The following is a 14362-nucleotide window of genomic DNA, read 5'->3' as shown; positions in this document are numbered from 1 at the left end:
CAGAGGGAGGCAATGGGGAGACTCCAGGGGAGGAGGAGAAGGCATTGACAAGCCATGCCTTGGGACTGCATAATAAAAAGGGAAGGTGTGGGTAGCGCTGGTTGCTGAAGGCAACCGTTTGGAAAGGATTCCAGTTTCAAGGGCTCATGTTTTGTTTACTATTTCCTGTTTGACTCGTGCGCCGTTTTGCTTTTGGGACAATTATCAGGTCTGTAACTCAAATAAAAGCGGTTGGTTTTCCAGCCTACTTTTTAAAAGAGGGGTTTGTCTTTGTGAAGTAACAAAGTTGTATGTAGGCTGGGCCAGAACAATTTGACTATGAGCCAGCAGTGTGCAGCAGCAACCAAAAAAGCTAATGCAATCCTGGGTTGTATAAACAGAGGCATAGAATCAAGATCACGCAAAGTAGTAGTACTGCTTTATAAAACCCTAGTAAGACCACACCTGGAATACTGCAGCTACTTTGGTCACCACATCATAAAAAAAGATGTTGAGAGTTTGGAAAAAATTCAGAGAAGAGCAACTAAGATGATCAAAGGCCTGGAGATTAAAACATATGAAGAACGGCTGTGGGACTTGGGTCTGGCTAGTCTAAAGAAAAGAAGAAATAGGGGAGACATGATAGCAGCATTCCAGTACTTGAGGGGCTGCCACAAAGAAGAGGGGGTCATGTTATTTACCAAAGCACCAGAGGGAAGGACGAGAAACAATGGTTGGAAACTGATCAAAGAGAGAAGCAACCTGGAATTAAGGAGAAACTTCCTGACTTTGAGAACAATTAACCAGTGGAACAGTTTCCCTCCAGAAATCGTGGGCACTCCATTACTGGAGATTTTTAAGAAGAGTCTAGACAGTCACTTGTCTGAGATGGTGTAGGTTCTCCTGCTTGAGCAGGGGGCTGGATTAGAAGACCTCCAATGTCCCTTCCAGCTTATTCTATTCTATTCTGTTCTGTTCTGTTCTATTCTATTCTGTTCTATCATCTTGGATGTAAACATGATTCAACACTATTGTGTAGAGGAAATCTGTTTTACTGTCTCTTCATGACACTTTCTTCATTTATTTTATTTAACTAGTTTTTTTAAAAAAAGTTCTACATCATCAGAAAAGGTAATGTATAATAATCTGTGTATTTTTACTAACAATAATCCTTTTTGGATTCCTGTAACTTGGGTCACCTGCTTTTTGTTAATTGTCTGTTTACCTCCTCTACTGTTCCAGAAGGATTCAGCCCTAAGGAACAGGCAATTATTATTGCCTGCTAGTGCAGAGCCACTATGAGATAAAAGTCTGTGTTTTGGGCTGCTCATGAAGAATGCATTTTTAAATAAAGAACAAGGAATAGAGCTTAAATAAGCAACCGACTATTAAATAAGAGGCCTTCTCACTTTAAATTCTCTTGTGGAACTAACAGAAGGCATTATGTATGATCAGATACAACCATTAATTTACTGTAATTAAAATATTTACTGCTCAGCAACTACCCAGAGGATCTTCTTGTGGATTACAATCCATCCATACAAAAATAAAACTATAAAGCCAAGTAAAATAAAATAAAATAATCTAAAACATAGAATTTAAAAGAAGCAATAAAACACAATTAACAGGCAGTCTAGGGACAACAAGCAAAGTGAGCATGGATGAATAACCCTTTTGATTAACAGAAAAAGTATTCTAACCAAACACCCCATTTCTTAATACAATTTTGAATGAATAAATAAATAAATGAATAGGATCAGAGTATTGAACTCATTTCACCTTAGAATTTCTTAGCTATTAAATCTGCATGCCTTTTGTCCTCCTTTAATTTTATTCTTCTGGTTATGCAGTTCTTGCTCAGAGTCGTGATAGACTTCAAACACTTCACTTAGAGCTGATTTAACCATACACATATTTAATTGGATCTAAAGCTTGGGAGGTCTCAGTTATTTTAAACTTGTCTCTGAAAAGTGACAGCAATATTGTCGAGAAATGCCTACTTTTCATCAGCCAATACATTTTATGAGTGAATGACTGATTGTCATTCAAATTGATTATTTCTCTTAGAATGTTGAATAGCTGAAAGGTATTTCTTTCACATATCTACAATTCAAGTCATGGCGAGGCCTGTTATGGGAAAGCTATTAAGTGTGGGGAAAGAGAAATGGAAAGACATTGTTATATGGGAGAAATTAGTAGCTTTTGTAAAAAAAAAGGAAGTTTTAAAGTTTGGTTGAAGTTTTTAATTTTCTTCTACTTCATATGAATTATCTTTGCACAATCTGGATCTCAGGCATCAATCTAAAGGAAAGACAATAATTTCCGAAGACACTTGCTACTGTTAATTTTGAGATAGGTGTTAAAAGAAAGCCCAGTGGTGATTTTAGATGTACTGTATAATTGAAGGCTGCAATCTAATCATAGTTGCTTGGTTCCCATTAGAGGCATAACTCATAATGAGTCACAAAGATGACAGAATGGTGAAACATATGTTCACAATATAAGTTTCACCTTTCTGTACTTGTCTGTGACATCCATACATATACTGTATTTTTCTGTGTATATTTTTTCCTGCAAAAACCCTCTTCAAAAATCAGGAAAAATAATGGTAACCTCCACAGCCCAGGGCACGCCTGTGTGCATTGCCATTCCACCTGGTGCAGGTGTCAAGCCCCTGTAGGCTTGCCACTAATGGGAGGGGGGAGGGGGCAAGATCTTCGGCTGGCCGAGCTTGCAGATTTGCTGGCTCAGCTGTTCGGTGCTCTGCCAAATAGCTGATGGGTGCGGACAGCGTCTTATACAAGGGTGCGTCTTATAGATGAAAAAATACAGTATATTAAAAGGCAGAGTTTGCACTGCAATGTTGCAAGGCACAGCTTGTTATTTGCCTTCCAGTGTTCTCCTTCTGTGGATGGTCATCGTTCCTGGTAACTCTTGAGGGTGATTCCCAGGATTTCCTGAGCATACCTACGGATCTTTTTTGTCAATAATATAGAAACTGTTCACCATTGTCATATTTTAAGATGTTTCTAGACTTTAGGGACTTCCTGGCAGTTTTCCTTCCTAGCACTAACCAGGTCTAGACTTGCTTAACTTCTTGAGATGAACCAGTGTGTGTTAGGGATCCCATCTAGCACAAGTTACAGGCAGTCCTCAACTTACTGCCACAATTGAGCCCAAACTTTCTGTGGCTAAGTGAGACATTTGTTAAGTGAGTTTTGCCCCATTTTACAATCTTGCTTGAGGCAGTTGTTAAGTGAATCACTGCAATTAAGTTAGCAACATGGTTGTTAAGTGAATTTGGTTTTCCCATTGACTTTACTTGTCAGACATTCACAAAAGGTGATCACATGACTCCAGGATACTGCAATCATCATAAATATGAGTCAGTTGCCAAGCATCTGAATTTTGATCATGTGACCATGGGAATGGTGCAATAGTCCTAAGTGTGCAAAACAATCATAAGTCTCTTTTTTCAGTGCCACTGTAACTTTGAACAGTCACTAAATGAACTGTTGTAAGTCAAAAGTTCGGATTAACATTCCCCCAAAGTGATTGTTATACATACATGGTTTGTTAAATGCTTGTCATTTGCACATGTCCATTTAGATACCTGATTCTTGCTTGACATCATTCAAGTGTTTTGCCTTGGAGATTTTATTCTGTCTTCATTTTAATCTGAAGGACAGCAGTTTCTTTTGAGAAAAGGCTGGATAAAGTCATTGGAACAATCCTTTTGTGTGAAACATTCAGATGCCATCTTTTCCTAAACCCACTGCACACGTCACGTGGGAGAAAAAAGTTGACAAGCAATGAGAAGAGGAAGAAATAGTAAATCTTAAAAGGTGAGAGATATGGGCCAGAAAGGAGTAATAGATTCAGGATACCATTGTGGCAGATGCCAAGGAATACAGGTCAGATTTCAAATGCAAGAAGAGAATGTAGATATAAAAGGATCAGATTGGCTAGCACTAGAATGCTTCCATATTAATAATTATGCTACCATTCTGTAGGGCCCTGGGTTTAGATGCATGTGTTACATGGTTTAGGTGCATGTGGTACATATTTTTACATTACTTTTTGGTAAAGTGTACAGTATAGAGGGCACTGGTTATAAGCTGCAATTCAGAATCTGTAGATATTTCAGCCCCATTTTCTTGGTAAATAAGTCTTCCAAATCTCAGCCAGTAAAACCTTTCCTAAGACTACAATAATTTCCTTTTCCTTTGCTGTGCTAGCTTTAGTGCTGTTTAATTTTAAGAACCATTTCTGGTTAACTGATACCTGACCTGCTTTTCAGTCCTGGAATGTGTAAAATCTCATTTTCTTATTGCTTTAGAGTATTGGGCTGTCTGCACTGGGGGGAATCTGTGTTGTGCTGCTATTGGATTGTAAACATAATGTTTACCTTTTTTGTCTTTTCTCTTACCAGCCCTTTTTTAAAAAATCAGGTTTTTTTGTTAGAAAAAAAATTAGAACATTAAAAAAGAGAGATACAGCTGAGGAAAATAAGGCTATACTTAACAAAAATGTTTTATTTATTTATTAAATTTCATGCAAAACATGTGAGGTATTAGGTTATTATTGTTATTGGCAGTGTTTTTTGTAAGAAAAAAAGGTGCCAGAACTCACGTCTTGTTTATCTTTTATTTAAAAATTATATATTCAGTCCTTAATGTAAATTTATCTTTTGCATGTAATCAATCACTGTACACACACCCACACACATCAGTTGTGTAATGAAACATAACGGTCACCACCCGCAGTAAGCACTCAGCATGTGACCACACAACCAATCACAAGCCCGGCAGTGCCACAAGCCGAGCAGCGCCATCACAACCAGTGTGGATGAAGCACACATGTATCAGACTCGACACACAAGCAGCCCACACAAGCAGCCCACATTTTAATGATTTTGCTGCCGACCTGCTACGCTTGACAGAGCGATTCCAGTCCAGGTGGACCAAACATAAAATTTTCAAAAGTTACTTTTAAAACTTGGAAAATCCATCGAAAAAAGGTGCTGGAACTCCATTCCAGTGAGTTCTATGACAAAAGAAAGCACTGGTTATTGTTACATTTTGATTGATTAAGCATGTTGTTCATCACTATGGCTCTTTGGGAATTCTGGAATCATGGTGGGCCAGTGGTTAGTATGTAGTATTGCAGGCTGACTCTGCCCACTATCATGAGTTCAAACCTGACTGGCTCAAGGTTGACTCAGTCTTTCATCCTTCCAAAGTTAGTAAAATGAGGAACCAGATTGTTGGGGGCAATGACACTGTAAACTGCTTAGAACAGCGGTCCCCAACCTTTGCAGTTTGGCGGTCCAACTGGGTGGTGTGAGAGGGGAACTGGGCCATGTGACTGATGGGCTGGGATGTGTGCAGACATGTAGTGTTGTGCAAGTGGTGGGATGGTGCACATGTGTGCAGCTTGACTTGCGCATGTGGCAGGCTGATGTGCACATATGCGAGTGACCACTGGCCTACCCTCATGCAAGTTGAGTTATGCATGCACTCCAAACAGCCACTTGCGTGACCCAATTCCGAATAAGCCATGGCCCAGTATAGTGGGCTGCTGCCTGACGGTTGGGGACCCCTGGCTTAGAGAATTCTGTAAAGCACTATGAAGTAGCATATAAATCTATTGCTATTTCATGAAGTTTCATTAAAGCAAGCTGCAGAAAAAGTTAATCTTATATGTGACATCCTGTTTGATCCTTAGAAATATCAAAGACAAAGCGTAAACTGAACCTTGAAGTGAAGAGAGCTGTAAATAATACCAATAGCACTAACAATAGCACTTAGACTTACAGTAAATACCACCCCATAGTGCTTTACAATATTTTCTAGGTGTTTTACAATGTCAGCCTATTGCCCCTCCCCCAACAACCTGGGTCCTCATTTTACCGACCTTGAAAGGATGGAAGGCTGAATCAACCTTGAGCCTTGTCAGGATCGAACTCCTGACTGTGGGCAGAAGTAGCCTGCAATACTGCACTTTAGCCACTGCACCTCCATTTCTGAATAGAAAATTCAGAAGGGCTGAGTTTAAGAAAGCAAAGAATTGCCAGCTGACAATGGAAGATATCAAGCCAAAGTTCTTCACCTAGTGGTTTTGACTGAGAAAAAAACCTTTCTTAGAAAAGAAACGCTAAACACTTCAAGGAATGAGAAACAGAACATGGGAGAATCTGAGAAAAAGATTTTGGAACAGAAAGGTAGGAATATTATAAATACAGAGTCACTGGGAGCTGTAAATTTACTATCACATTATCTTACAGTAATATTGTAGGATCTCATCTGTACATTTTACTAACTTGATAATCAATATATTGTTTAGCACCTTATGTAATCCATTTAAGTTTTGAGCAAATTTTATGTCCATGCTGCTTTTTATTGCCATGCTGCTTTCTTAAATGCAACATATGTGATCTTGATCCAAAACTGGGGTCCTTCATTCCTTTTTAGCATTTATAACTAGCTCTTAAGCCCCCAAAAGACTTCTAGAGAAGCTTAAACAGTTTTATAGTGGAGCTTAGTTTTAAATAATGAAAACTTTAAAGAGAAGTTGCCTTCCAAAGGTCAGACTTTCCGGATGAACATCACTGGACACTTTTATCTATGATGTATAATTTATTTACAAATACATACAGATGGAACTTAAGAGAATGGTTCATATTTCTAGCTCATCTAACAATTCCTGGTTCCTGTTAGATTTTTCAATCAATACTTGATGCCACAGGATATCATGCAAAGTATAAGAGTTTCTGCTTCCTATGCTTACTATTTGGGAAAAAAGAAACTTAATTGCTTTAGGAAATGGTTGGATTTGCTTCTAGACCAAATCTATAAATGTACCTCTGTCTAGTTACCCCAAAGCCAGAAACCTTGGGGTTTATCAAGAAGGCAGATGGTACCCTGGCTTCTCTCCTTCTGGATTCTGCTGCAGCTTCCTTAAAGAAAATGGTGAAATAAGAGTTTTTCACATGTGCTCTGCTTTAGTGATATTTGAATATCATTTGGGGGGACAGTATTGTTTCCAGTTCATCAGAGCCAATGATTGCTCTCAGATTCTGAATTTTCTGAAAACAGCATGAGATAGCACTTACAGCAAGAAAGTGCTTAACCAAACCGAAGATCAAAGTATGAAAACGGGAGGAGGCATCTGCGATTCATAAGATATTATCAATGTTTTATCATGCATCAGATTGCAATGGTGCATTAACCCTGTTATATTTTGCATCTCAAAATGCTCTAACAATTAGTCAGAGATTTCTCATTTATGTATTCCAGATATGATTAGACTACATCTGGAGGCTGATTTTTTCAACTAATTATCCTGAATTTAAGCACACACACACACACCAGATATGTTTTAAATAAAGTAATCGTGAATACATACCATAGTAAGAATCTCATTTCTGAGCAAAAAGGATTTAAGTTATATTTAAAGGAATCTAATATCTTAAAATTACAATTGAGTTTAATTTTGGTGTAAACCAGATTGCATTTCAAGGGCTTTCAGGATAAAATTTAATTGTATTTTTTAGTTTACTTATATATTATATATCCAGAACTAAAATTAAGATTTTAATTAGAGTTAACAATTAGCACCACATACCATGTTTCTGGAAATATGTATGATTTAATATAAATCCAAAAATACCTCTGGGGGGAAAAGGAAAAAAAAACATTTTTCAGCAGCCAATCGTGGGAAAAAATGTAAATAAACAAGAAAAAGTTAAATAATCCTCACAGAACACTGTTGAGAGTGCTGTATGAACTCATGCTTTCAATTTGTTTTTACATTTATCATATGACATGCTGGATTATATGAACATGAAATTAAAAAAAATTAAAAACTATTTTTTTACATTTTTAAGGCATCACTTAAACAAAAATTTAATCCATATAATTCATAGTGTATCAAACCACGAAGTTAAGTAAATGTACTGTATATCTAGCAAAGGGAGTGTCAAGTAGGTATTTAATTCTTTCACTGAAATAGTGGATTAAATATTTTTAGCTTTGGTTTTGGATGTGCAGTAGATATGTCCTATCAATATGTCACTTAGGCTTCTGCAGACTGGCATGCTGCTCCCTTCATATATTATGTACTAAGACAAAATGGGACATGCTTAGTATATTGTTGGCAATAAACTCTCAGAGAATATAATAGGGATCATCTTCTATCTGGCAAAATTGATGCCTTTTTAAAATATTAAAAAGGCTTAAAGAAACTGTAATCAAGGCATTTCTCTCTGCTTTATCGGGTGCTCATATGTAAAGGAGTGAATAACAGATGCTGCCCATTTTGAAGATCTGTTTATCAGATGGTCATTTTAAGACTGCTCTGTTTATGTTGTAAATTTGAGATTTATAGATACCAGTTGAAGGCTAAATATATTAATAAAGGTTGATTTGTCTGACATTACATTATGTTTGATGCTAGATTTCACGAACTAGTTAATTTGGGCAAAGCCCCATCAATTATCCCCCCCCCCCGATTTTGCTGATTGATTTAGGTTTTCACGTAAGGTACATACATTTTTACAGTGCATGAAGATTTTAAGTGTCTGGGTGCTCTGATTATGTCTTCCACTTTTCTCTTTATTTTTAGACTTTGCATTGCACCCAATATTGTATCACAGCAGCTGAATTATCTACAGCTCTGAACAAATCTTTTGTTATTCTCTATAAACATCCAGAGGGAAGAATTTTCTCTTATTACAGTACTTCTGTAGGAGTACGTTTTATTTCAAGGGACAAATTTTACAACACAGATTTAACCCATTAAACTTAGGAAAGTGTCAGCCCTGTCTCAGGTTGGGCATTTACGAAAGAAAGGACCTTGACTCCATTTGTAGCAAAAAGTATACTATTACTAATGCCAAGTGGTTGTAGTGTAAGCAAAACAAAAACTAAATATTCCTGCATAAGCCCAGGATTTTTCTCCTTTCCTAGACCCTCCCTCCTTGTCATCTTGTTAGTGTTCAATGATATTCAAACTAGGTGTTTTGGTAACAGTTCTAAAGTTTGGCACCTCTTTGATGATTGATTGCATTCTGTTCTCACATCTGTGTCTTTGGGTCTTTCAACCTTTATCTCTGGTTGGTACTTCTGGTTCCTGTCATCTCCCCTCCCCATTTTCCACCAGTTCCCCTTCCCTCTTTTTATGGCAGGATGCCATCAAAGCAAAGTAAGGCTGCAGTGATGTAATCGCAGATCTGACAGCTTGATCGCAGATCTTCAGCTTGATCAGAAGCCTCCCTGAAAATGGAACTGCTCACAATAATGGATACCCCCCCTAATTATGGTTAGCAAAGAAGAGAAATCCTTATGACAAAAAGCAGCAAGACAGGGCCTGTAGAATCTCATTTGATGCCCCTCAGATTGGATTTATTTATTTGTTTTGGCCTAGGAAAGAGGTATACTTCAGTGACGAAAGCCATATGAAAAATGTAAAAAGTACATTGAGCTTCTGAATGGCCTTCATACCTTCTTTAATTTTTTAAAATATACTGTACATAACTGGATACAAACCAATGGAACAATCTGCCTCTAGAAGCTGTGAATGCTCTAACACTGGACGTTTTTAAGAAGAGACTGGACAGCCATTTGTCTGAAATGGTATAGGGTTTCCTGCCTGAGCAGGGGGTTGGACTAGATGACACCTCCAAGGTCCCTTCCAACATCATCATCATCATCATCATCATCATCATCATCATCATCATCATCATCATCATTATTATTATTATTATTATTATTATTATTATTATTATTATTATTACTACAAGCTAAAGCTCAAAGCAAAATATTGCAGAGCTCAAATTTGTGAGAGCCACCTTATCCACCTGACCATGTCTCTGGGAGCTTGACGCACAAGAGAATGCAGAAAGGAAGGCGCTCCACCCTAGAAAGGTCTTTAGAAACATCTTGCTATGTTCTATTTCTCTTCTCCATTCTTTTTCCCCCCCATTCACCTCCCTTAGATGAGGACACTGCAATCATTGACAAAACTTCAGGTACTATTTTTTGTAATTTCTTACTCAGCCAAATCAAAGAAGCATTTAAGTGCTACACCTGGTTCTTAAACAGAGTTTACTCAAGGACCATTAGGGGTATAGCTTGCTGTGCTGAGAAGGAATGGGAAGTATGAGTAAAACCTACAAGTCAGTTAACAAAGGTATTGTTGATAGTACTGATGGTGTTCCTTGTCTGGTAATGAAGTGTCTGTATTTAGAAAACCACCAACTTCTTTTATTTACAAGAATGCCTTTGCATCCATGCAGGCCCATAGGTATTCTTAGAAGTTGAAACGTTCTAAATCAGGGTTTCTCAACTTTGACAACTTGAAGATATGTGGACTTCAAGGCCCACTGGGGAATTCTGGGAGTTGAAGTCCACACATCTTCAAGTTGTCAAGGTTGAGAAACCCTGTTCTAAATGTTCAGAAGGCTCAGTTTTTATTTTTTATTTTTTTATTCTAAAGGTTAGGCAAACTGAAGAAATAGGAAGCACATTGGGGACATAACTGGAATGTTAAAGACTGTTTTGCAACATGCCACATCAAGATGAGCCATCATTTTGTGAATGGGCAAGACTCTAGGGCAGTGATTTTGTAACCCTATGATGTACTCTCAAAAGTTCAAACATCCTTACCAACACTCCAAATATACTCTGCATTAAGTGTTTGTTTGGATTTATTTTTGTCCATAGAAAAGTTCAGAATTTTATTCTGCACTTGAACTCTAATTGTTTATTTACAATTATTGAAAAAGTGTACAGATCCTTGAATGTTGGGCATAATTCAGCATTGAACAGAGCACATCCAATGCCAGATTCAACCTCTGAAACTTTCAGCTTTTTTAAAAAGTGAATTTAAGATGTTAAGAGCCAGCAGAGATCCTTTTCTTCAAGAACACTACTTGGAACAGATTACACTAGATATACCAAAGTTGTGTCCAACTATATGGCAGCCTTTTTCCTGTAATGTTTAGATTTATTTATTCTTCCAAAAATACAAATATTTCACAGATATTACCCAACACAAAACACTGAATACATAATTCAGACTTGCAGCTTTTGAGATTTATTTTTCCAACAAACTATAAAAGAATGCCAACATACTTGCAAATAATTACGGGATTGCTTTCTATCTCTGGTTTAACAGATGCAGCGATGTCTGATTTCTCACTTCTGCATACAGTATTTGCCTCCTTCCGACTCAAATACATTGGATCCAGAATTCAAATATCAGTTCTGTTCTTCACTACCTAACAGTACATTCAAATCTGAATGGATGCCTTTTTCTTTGCAAATTGGAACTGCAGAATCTATTCAGCGCTTAATGAGTTTCATAGATTCAATTGTAATTGAATGTTCAAGTGTTTCTGAATTGACCAGCATATTCACAAGAGCTGGAGTTACCCGAAGGAGCTCTATTGGAAGAGGGATATTTAACAAGAGTCAGAGGTCATAGGGACTGAGTAGTTGTCCTGTATTGGTGCTGTTTCTTTGCCAAGGCTGCGCCCTTACATCTTGAACAGGTGGTTGTTGCAAGTAATTTATAAACTTGATTCCATGTGACTATCTCATGCACAATGGATGTATATGTACCCATCATTCCATTCTAAGCACCTGAAAGCAGGACAAGAAGCAACGGATGGAAACTAGCCAAGGAGAGAAGCAACCTAGAACTAAGGAGAAACTTCCTGACAGTAAGAACGATTAACCAGTGGAACAACCTGCCTCCAGAAGTGGTGAATGCTCCAACACTGGAAGTTTTTAAGAAGAGACTGGACAGCCATTTGCCTGAAATGGTATAGGGTTTCCTGCCTCCAAGGCAGGACCTCCAAGGTCGCTTCCAACTTATTATTATTATTATTATTATTATTATTATTATTATTATTATTATTATTATTATTATTATTATTATTATTATTATTATTATTATTGTTGTTGTTGTTGTTGTTGTTGTTGTTTGTTGTTGTTGTTATTATTATTATTATTATTATTATTATTATTTTATGAGAAAAGGAAGTGAGATGTAGCAAATCATAAAATGGGACAAAACTCACTGAACAAATGTCTCACTTAACAACAGAAATCCTGAGCTCAGTTGAGGTCGTAAGTCGAGGACTACCTGTACTGAGTTTGGCTATAATAATAGAGTCTTGTAAGTCAGTAAATGTTCTTTCTCACATTCATACATTTTTCTATGACTCGTTGAATACAAAAAATCTGGTTTGAATATCTCCTGCTGAGCATAATATCACCCTGAACTTCCCACCTCTTGTGACTTTTAATCAGAACTCTGCCAAATGCATATCCAGGAACATTTAAACCAATTCTGATATAGTTTATGTATTAATTCTCACTAACTTTATAAGGTTATTTTTATTTTATATATATTATATTTTTACAGAAGAAAATGACAGCATTCTTCTAATAATTGGGCCCAGAACCAGTACTCATAGACATGATAAACAAATAGTATCAACTATTCTAGAAGAAACTACGCTTAATTTAATATTTCTCTAGTTATACTCTAAACTTTCAGTATTTATGACTTTAAGTAAAGGCTAGAAATGCTAGTTTATGGAAAAAGAATGGAAATGTCTATTCTTTTCTATAAACTAACATTTCTGGTATTTACTTAAATTCTATTGTTTGTTGTTGTTGTTAGTTGCGAAGTCATGTCCGACCCATCGCAACCCTATGGACAATGTTCCTCCAGGCCTTCCTGTCCTCTACCATCTTCTGGAGTCCATTTAAGCTCATGCCTACTGCTTCAGTGACTCCATCCAGCCACCTCATTCTCTGTCGTCCCCTTCTTCTATTGCCCTCAATCTTTCCCAGCATTAGGCTCTTCTCCAGTGAGTCCTTCCTTCTCATTAGATGGCCAAAGTATTTGAGTTTTAGCTTCAGGATCTGGCCTTCTAAAGAGCAGTCAGGGTTGATCTCCTCTAGGACTGACCGGTTTGATCGCCTTGCAGTCCAAGGGACTCGCAGGAGTCTTCTCCAGCACCATAGTTCAAAGGCTTCAATTCTTTGGTGCTCAGCCTTTCTTATGGTCCAGCTTTCACTGCCATACATTGCAACTGGGAAGACCATAGCCTTGACTATACGCACTTTTGTTGACAGGGTGATGTCTCTGCTTTTTAGTGTGCTGTCTAAATTTGTCATGGCTTTCCTCCCCAGGAGCAAGCGTCTTTTAATTTCTTGGCTACAGTCCCCATCTGCAGTGATCTTGGAGCCCAGGAAAATAAAATCTGTCACTACCTCCATTTCTTCCCCATCTATTTCCCAGGAATTGAGAGGGCCAGATGCCATGATCTTGGTTTTCTTAATGTTTAGTTTCAACCCAAGTTTTGCACTCTCCTTCTTCACCCGCAACAAGAGGCTCTTTAGTTCTTCTTCACTTTCTGCCATTAGAGTGGTATCATCTGCATATCTTAGGTTGTTGATGTTTCTTCCAGCAATCTTAATTCCAACTTTTGATTCATCTAGCCCTGCCTTTCTCATGATGTGCTCTGCATATAAGTTAAATAGGCAAGGTGACAGTATACAGCCTTGCCGGACTCCTTTCCCAATTTTGAACCAATCAGTGGTTCCGTGTCCAGTTCTCACTGTTGCTTCTTGGCCTGCATATAGGTTTCTCAAGAGACAAATAAGATGGTCTGGTATGCCCATCTCTTTAAGGACTTGCCAGAGTTTGTTATGATCCACACAATCAAAGGCTTTAGCATAGTCAATGAAGCAGAAGTAGATGTTTTTCTGGAACTCTCTAGCTTTCTCCATGATCCAGCGTATGTTAGCAATTTGATCTCTAGTTCCTCTGCCTCTTCGAAATCCTGCCTGTACTTCTGGTAGTTCTCGATCCACATATTGCTGGAGTCTAGCTTGTAGAATTTTAAGCATAACTTTACTAGCATGAGAAATGAGTGCAATGGTGCGATAGTTTGAACATTCTTTGGCACTGCCTTTCTTTGGAATTGGAATGTAAACTGATCTTTTCCAATCCTGTGGCCACTGTTCAGTTTTCCAAATTTGCTGGCAAATTGAGTGTAGCACTTTTACTGCATCGTCTTTTAAGATTTTGAATAGCTCAGCTGGAATACTGTCACCTCCACTAGCTTTGTTGTTGCTCAGCTTTTCTAAGGCCCACTTCACTTCACATTCTAGGATGTCTGGCTCGAGCTCAGTGACCACCTCATTGTGATTATCAGGGACATTAAGCTCATTCTTGTATAGTTCTTTTGTGTAATTTTGCCACCTCTCCTTAATCTCTTCTGCCTCTGTTAGGTCCCTGCCATTTTGGTCCTTTATCATGCCCATTTTTGCATGAAACGTTCCCTTCATCTCTCCAATTTTCT

The sequence above is a fragment of the Vipera berus genome (assembly GCF_964194415.1).
Source record: "Vipera berus genome assembly, chromosome: 1".
Classification (NCBI taxonomy): domain Eukaryota; kingdom Metazoa; phylum Chordata; class Lepidosauria; order Squamata; family Viperidae; genus Vipera; species Vipera berus.
The sequence above is the reverse complement of the archived record's forward strand: the minus strand, read 5'-3'. Positions refer to the sequence as shown.